We start from the raw sequence: 7758 nt of genomic DNA on the forward strand, positions 1-7758 counted from the left end.
ACGAGGCGGAACCAATCTAGGGTTCTGGTGGGGCTGTTCTGCCGGGGAAACTTCCCTCCTGGAGGGGGAAATCATCGCCATCGTCATCACCAAGGCTCCTCTCATAGGGAGAGGGCAATCTCCATCAACATCTTCATCAGCACCATCTCATCTCAAAACCCTAGTTCATCTCTTGTATCCAATTCTTGTCTCCAAGTCCGGGATTGGTGCTAGTAGGTTGCTAGTAGTGTTAATTACTCCTTGTAGTTGATGCTAGTTTGTTTAATTGGTGGAAGATCATATGTTCAGATCCTATATGCACATTAATACCCCTCTGATTATGAACATGTTTATGCTTTGTGAGTAGTTACTTTTGTTCCTGAGGACATGGGAGAAGTCTTGCTATTAGTAGTCATGTGAATTTGGTATTCGTTCGATATTTTGATGAGATGTATGGTGTCTCTCCTCTAGTGGTGTTATGTGAACGTCGACTACATGACACTTCACCATTGTTTGGGCCTAGAGGAAGGCATTGGGAAGTAATAAGTAGATGATGGGTTGCTAGAGTGACAGAAGCTTAAACCCTAGTTTATGCGTTGCTTCGTAAGGGGCTGATTTGGATCCATATGTTTCATGCTATGGTTACGTTTACCTTAATACTTTTGTTATATTTGCGGATGCTTGCAATAGAGGTTAATCATAAGTGGAATGCTTTTCCAAGTAAGGGCAGCACCCAAGCACCGGTCCACCCACATACCAAATTATCAAAGTGAACGCGAATCATATGAGCATGATGAAAACTAGCTTGACGATATTCCCATGTGTCCTCGGGAGCGCTTTACATCATATAAGAGTTTGTCCAGGCTTGTCCTTTGCTACAAAAAGGATTGGGCCACCTTGCTGCACCTTATTTACTTTTGTCACTTGTTGCTCATTACAAATTATCTTATCACAAAACTATCTGTTACCACTTATTTCAGTACTTGTAGAGAATACCTTGCTAGAAACCGCTTATCATTTCCTTCTGCTCCTCGTTGGGTTCGACACTCATCGAAAGGACTACGATAGATCCCCTATACTTGTGGGTCATCACGGCCCCACCGAAATTTTCTATCCGGCGCCACCGAGTTCTCTTGACATAGCCACTGCCAGAAACCCTAATCAATTCGGTCTCACCGATGGGATCTCGGTCTCACCGAGATGGGCTTGCAAACTCTCTGTTGCCTATTGCATTAATTTCGGTCTCACCGAAATATGCAATCGGTCTCACTGAGTTTGCTTGGCCAACTCTCTGTTTAGCTTATTACCAAAATCGGTCCCACCGAGTTTGTGTAATCGGTACAACCGAGATGAGGTTTTACCCTAACCCTAGCACATCGGTCTCACCGAGTTGATCATGTCGGTCCCATCGAAAACCCTAACAGTCACATTATGAACTAAATTGGTCTGACCGAGTTGTATGATTCGGTCCCACCGAGTTTGGTGATTTGTGTGTAACAGTTAGATTATGTGTGGAGGCTATATATACCCATCCACCCACTCTTCATTCGTGGAGAGAGCTATCAGAACATGCCTACACGTCCAACATACATTTTCTGAGATAGAACCACCTACACTTGTGTTGAGGTCAAGATATGCCATTCCAACCACTTAAATCTTGATCTCTAGCCTCCCCCAAGTTGCTTTCCACTCAAATCTTCTTTCTATGAAATCCAAATCCTGTGAGAGAGAGTTGAGTGTTGGGGAGACTATCATTTGAAGCACAAGAGCAAGGAGTTCATCATCAACACACCATCTATTACATCTTGGAGAGTGGTGCCTCCTAGATTGGTTAGGCGTCACTTAGGGGCCTCCGTCAAGATTATGGAGTTGAACCAAGGAGTTTGTAAGGGCAAGGAGATCGCCTACTTCGTGAAGATCTACCCGAGTGAGTGTGACGCCCCCGATTTAATCGTACACTAATCATACACGCAAACGTCTACGATCAAGATCAGGGACTCACGGGAAGATATCACAACACAACTCTACAAATAAAATAAGTCATACAAGCATCATATTACAAGCCAGGGGCCTCGAAGGCTCGAATACAAGAGCTCGATCATAGACGAGTCAGCGGAAGCAACAATATCTGAGTACAGACATAAGATAAACAAGTTTGCCTTAAGAAGGCTAGCACAAACTGGGATACAGATCGAAAGAGGCGCAGGCCTCCTGCCTGGGATCCTCCTAACTACTCATGGTCGTCATCAGCGGGCATCACGTAGTAGTAGGCACCTCTGGTGTAGTAGGAGTCGTCGTCGAAGATGGCGTCTGGCTCCTGGGCTCCAACATCTGGTTGCGACAACCAGATAGAAGGGATAGGGGGAAAAGAGGGAGAAAGCAACCGTGAGTACTCATCCAAAGTACTCGCAAGCAAGGAGCTACACTACATATGCATGGGTATCAAATGGAGTAAGGGTATCAGATGTGGACTGAACTGCAGAATGCCAGAATAAGAGGGGGATAACTAATCCTTTCGAAGACTACGCTTCTGGCAGCCTCCGTCTTGCAACATGTAGAAGAGAGTAGACTGAAGTCCTCCAAGTAGCATCGCATAGCATAATCCTAACCGATGATCCTCCCCTCGTCGCCCTGTGAGAGAGCGACCACCGGTTGTATCTGGCACTTGGAAGGGTGTGTTTTATTAAGTATCCGGTTCTAGTTGTCATAAGGTCAAGGTACAACTCCAAGTCGTCCTGTTACCGAAGATCACGGCCATTCGAATAGATTAACTTCCCTGCAGGGGTGCACCACATAACCCAACACGCTCGATCCCATTTGGCCGGACACACTTTTCTGGGTCATGCCCGGCCTCGGAAGATCAACACGTTGCAGCCCCACCTAGACCAACAGAGAGGTCAGCACGCCGGTCTAAACCTAAGCGCCCAGGGGTCTGGGCCCATCGCCCTTAGCACACCTGCATGTTGCGTGGGCGGCCGGAAGCAGACCTAGCCTAGTAGGCGTTCCAGTCCAATCCAGCGCGCGCCGCTCCGTTGCTGACATCACGAAGGCTTCGGCTGATACCACGACGTCGAGTGCCCATAACTATCCCCGCGTAGATGGTTAGTGCGTATAGGCCAGTAGCCAGACTCAGATCAAATACCAAGATCTCGTTAAACGTGTTAAGTATCTGCGAACGCCGACCAGGGCCAGGCCCACCCCTCTCCTAGGTGGTCTCAACCTGCCCTGTCGCTCCGCCTCAAAGTAACAGTCGGGGGCCGTCGGGAACCCAGGCCCACCTCTACCGGGATGGAGCCACCTGCCCCTTCAGCCCCCATCTCCGAACAGTATCACAGGTAAGGTAACTGTGTAAAGTATATTGTATATGCCTGTGATCACCTCCCGAAGTGATCACGGCCCAGTAGTATAGCATGGCAGACGGACAAGAGTGTAGGGCCACTAATGGAACACTAGCATCCTATACTAAGCAGTAGGATAGCAGGTAATGGTAACAATAGTAGTAGCAAGGATAGGCTATGCATTAGGATAGGAATAACGGAAAGCAGTAACATGGTACACTACTCTAATGCAAGCAGTATAGAGAAGAGTAGGCGATATCTGGTGATCAAAGGGGGGGCTTGCCTGGTTGCTCTGGCAAGAGAGAGGGGTCGTCGATGTAGTCGTACTGGGTAGCAGCGGCGTCGGTCTCGGTGTCTAGCGAGAGAAGAGGGGGAAGAAACAATAAATATAATGCAAACAATTGCATGACGATGCATGACATTATAAAGCGTGATGCTAGGTGTGCCCTAATGCGGTACGAGGTGGTACCGGTGAAGGGGGGAAACATCCGGGAAATTATCCCTGGCGATTCGCGTTTTCGGACAGACGAACCGGAGGTGAAATGTTGCAGGTTCACTATGCTAGGGACGTGTGGCGGATGAACGGGCTGCGTATCCGAATTCGTCTCGTCGTTCTGAGCAACTTTCATGTACAAAGTTTTTCCATCTGAGCTACGGTTTATTTTATATTAATTTTAAAAGATTTAATCATTTTTAGATTTATCAAAAATTAATTTAATTCGAAAACGTTTATTGCGTCATCATGACATCAGCGATCAGCGTTGACCGTTGACCGGTCAAACAAGGCAGTGGGGCCCAACTGTCATTCACTGTTTACCTAATCAAATAATTAAGGCTAATTAACAGTGTTAATTAGATTAACTAACAGGATTAACTAAGTTAATTAATTATCTTAACTAATTAATTATTATTTTTAATATTATTTTTATTCTTTTTTTTCTAAAGTTCCAGGGGGTAGGCCCCACATGTCATTGGGTCAGGGGGGCCTTAGCGGGCGCCGGCGCTAGCGGCAGCGGGTGTGGTGCCCGTGCCCGAGGCCGTAACCTGCCCGAGCGATGGGGGGGAGCCGGGTACGGGCTCCGGCGGCCAAGGACCGCGATGGCGCTGGCCGGAACAGGGCGGCAGGGCGGAGGCGGGATGGCGCCTGGGGTGAGCAGCATCGGCTGGAGCGGCTGAGCGCGGTCGTCCGGCGCGGCGCAGGAGCAGAGCGCCGGCGTAGGAGGGAGGCAGCAGCAGCGCGAACGCAGGCGGGGCGAGGTTGCGTCGTGCGGGTGCGTACGGGAGCTGCGGTGGCCGCCGCGGGCAGCACCGACGCAGGTTGCAGGGGAGCGCTGCTGGCGTGGCCGTGGGCGCGAACGACACGGGCGGGCGCCGAGCGCGGCAAGGACGTCGACTGCGGGGGCGCGACGCGACGGAGCTCGTCGGGGCAGTCGGGAGCGGCGAGCAGCGGAGGGAACGAGCATGGGGCGAGGGGAAGAGAGGAGGGGCGCGGCTCACATCGGGTGGGGTAGGGCACTGGCAGTGGGTGCGGGGAGGCTCGTGGTGGCCGGAGTCGGTGGCGGCGTGCGGCGGCCCGAGGTGGAAGCCGAGCATGGGGCAGCATCGTTGGGGCGGCCCCCTCCCGATCCAGCGGAATCGGGCAGAGGAGGGCGGAGGAGCGCGGCGTCTGGGACGGCGGCCGATGACGGGGCTCGAGGCAGCGGTGGCGTCCGGCGAGGAGGGGAATTCTGAACGGCGACGGTTGGCGAAGAGGAGCCGGCGCCCGATCCAGATCGGGATCGGGAGGAGACGAGGGAGAGAGGGGAACGTGGGGGAGGAGTGGGGTAGTGGGCTAGGGTTTCGGTGTCCCCAGGGGTTAGTAGGTGAGGTGGGGGTGGGCCGGTCCAACCAGGCCGACTGGAGTGGCCAGCTGGGCTGAGGCCCAGCGCGCGGGGGGAGGGGGGTTCCCTTTTCTTTTTTTACAGTCTTACTTTGCTTTTCTTTTATTTATTCTTTTAGTTCTTATTTGTTTTATTTTTAGTTTCCAAAAATACAAAAGTGGCACCTAAAATAGTGTTACAATTTATGCCACTGCCACAAACCGTTTAGCATTAAAATAAAAATAGTTTTAAATTGTTTATTATTTTAAAGCATTTGAATAATTGTTTTGTCACTATTTATTTACTATAGTGCATTTAAACGCTTTATAAAAGTGTGGTTTCTCCACCAATATTACATATGATTTATTTGTCACATTTAGAACATTTTAGTTTTGACATTTGAAAAGCTTTTGTTATTTGTCTTTATTTTAAATTTGGATCGTTTTTGAACCATCGCGAGATTAACTACAGTGATAGCGGTGACATGGCATCATTAGGAGAGGGTTGCTGTAGCTTAATTATCCGGGCGTCACAATTCTCCTCCACTACAAGAAATCTCGTCCCGAGATTTAAGAGGGGAGCAAGGGGGAAGGAATTTGGTTATGAATTTCTAACGGGTCTTCTTGGTGTTGGTTGCTCTTCTCGAAGAGGTTCATTCCTGTGCTTCAGTCATCACGATGAAGTCGGTGTCCTTTCTACAGGACTCCGTCGTACTTACTAAAGAATAAAGGGTGGACATGCTGGGAGAACTGACCTCTACCAGGTAGACTATCTGGTCGATAACATCGAGGAAGGTGGCGAAAGTAACTCTCGAATTGAAACTTACAAAAATATTGAGAGCAAAGTAAGAAGGTATCATGAGAAGTTTTGAGCGGGTAGGCAATCGTTCGGTGCCTGAAACAAAGTGTGAAAGGGATTCAGAGCAATGGGAATAAGTATTGCGTCTGATATCAAAATAGATCACTAGGCAGGTGGCCCGTGAACTACATACGAAGTCAAGCTCTAGGAATAACTTTAGCAACAGGGTGTATAGGAGAGTCAGGTTTCGATCCTATGGAACTGTGGGTTATGGGCCCACAATGTGGGTTAAAAGCAGGAAGGGCGGTGACGTCTTGTACGATCATGTAAGCAAGGCATGTCAGAGGGTAGCCTGTTGATTATGTCGGCAACAATGTCGGTACCAAGGGCGAGGGACGAAGAGAACCATTTTCCTGCTCGTTAGGACGAGGCAGACCAATAGGCAAAGTTCTCGTCCATCGGCAGTTACCGGAACGTTATCAACCATATTAACAGGGTCTTACGGACAGAGTGGTTCAATGAGGTGCTTACCTAAGCGGGAGAATAATACTGCTTAGGTCATATAGATCACCAGTAAGGTTAAACAAAGCCATGGAAAGGAAAAGGTGATCATCAGATTAAACAGAACAATGGAAAGGAAAATGTGTTTAAACACATGTTTCAGGGATATATCCTTCCCAAGGACAAACAGAGCATGATATCCATGACAGGATAGGAAGTAGAAAACCATTTAGGTAAGGAGGGAGAAATTTCATGACATTACCCATACAGTGGTGTTTGGATAATTGAGCAGGAAACATTTAGTATTGGGCTTCAAATGTTCCTGTTGAAAATCGGAGTACCATAGACATGCTTCGAGATAGCATTGACATGGTCAATAGGTGAAGATCAGACTTTGGAAACAAAAAGGATCCATCAGGAACAACTTATAGAATAAGTCTTACAATTTCCTCATGGAAGAATGACTAACCTTGACAAGAAGGAAACTATAACAATAGGTCCTCCGGCCAGGTGCGCTAGGCATGATATCACCTTACCGAGTCCTATAAAGATGTTATAACTCCTGGAAATATGTTCCATCCATCATATCTGACCGAGATTCAGATCTGATTGGTGTCAGGATAACTCAGACTTAGGATGCCTGAGAAGAAAGGTCCAACACAAATTGTCGAAATGACATTGTAAGAATCTCGGGAATTAAACTATGGAAGAGAGTTCCACAACAAGAGTTCATCATTAAATCAAGGAGAGGTTGAGGATGTGGCTGTTGGACTCGGCGACAACTCATCGAGATTTCCAAAAAGATGGGATTCCACAATTATTTGAACAAGGAGATAACATTTGTCAGATCAAATGATATAATGATGTATGCTTGAGGAAAACATACAGAATTAAACATTGGTTGAAAGGTGCACCCGAAAGATGGGCTTAGGTAGCATGATCAACGTTAGAAAATGTTAACGTTGATCATGACACATTTATCGAGAGGTTTCAAGAAGATGTAATCGACCGGCGAAGACATCACATCAAGGGAATGGTGAAGTAAAAGGTTGCTATAACCATAGACAAGATGCCATCTCAGATTTCGGAGTTGTCGCTCAAGACAAACAATATGATGCGGAAAGTTCAATGTAAGCTTAGAACACTGTCGGGATTGTGTCCCGGGGGTGAAGGACATAGGTAGAATGGTCAAGCAGTCAGCCTGACGATGATGATGTAGTCAATCCGTTGGGAATGACATGATCAAGTGCAAACTCGTTAGCAATGAAGATTACTAAAAGTGA

General features: G+C 47.9%; 1 long non-coding RNA gene across 1 annotated transcript; it reads right to left on the reverse strand.

The window, feature by feature from the left end:
- Nucleotides 1–1582: 1582 nt before the first annotated feature.
- On the reverse strand, nucleotides 1583–5024 carry LOC147964204 (uncharacterized). The gene is made up of 3 exons (XR_015609048.1): nucleotides 4815–5024; nucleotides 3601–3672; nucleotides 1583–2310 (listed from the first exon to the last, which is right to left on the reverse strand). It is a non-coding gene; the product is annotated as an uncharacterized LOC147964204 (long non-coding RNA).
- Nucleotides 5025–7758: the final 2734 nt, after the last annotated feature.

The sequence above is a fragment of the Triticum urartu genome, chromosome 6A, assembly GCF_056163025.1.
Source record: "Triticum urartu cultivar PI428250 chromosome 6A, HENAU_Tu73, whole genome shotgun sequence".
NCBI classification, from domain to species: Eukaryota; Viridiplantae; Streptophyta; class Magnoliopsida; order Poales; family Poaceae; genus Triticum; species Triticum urartu.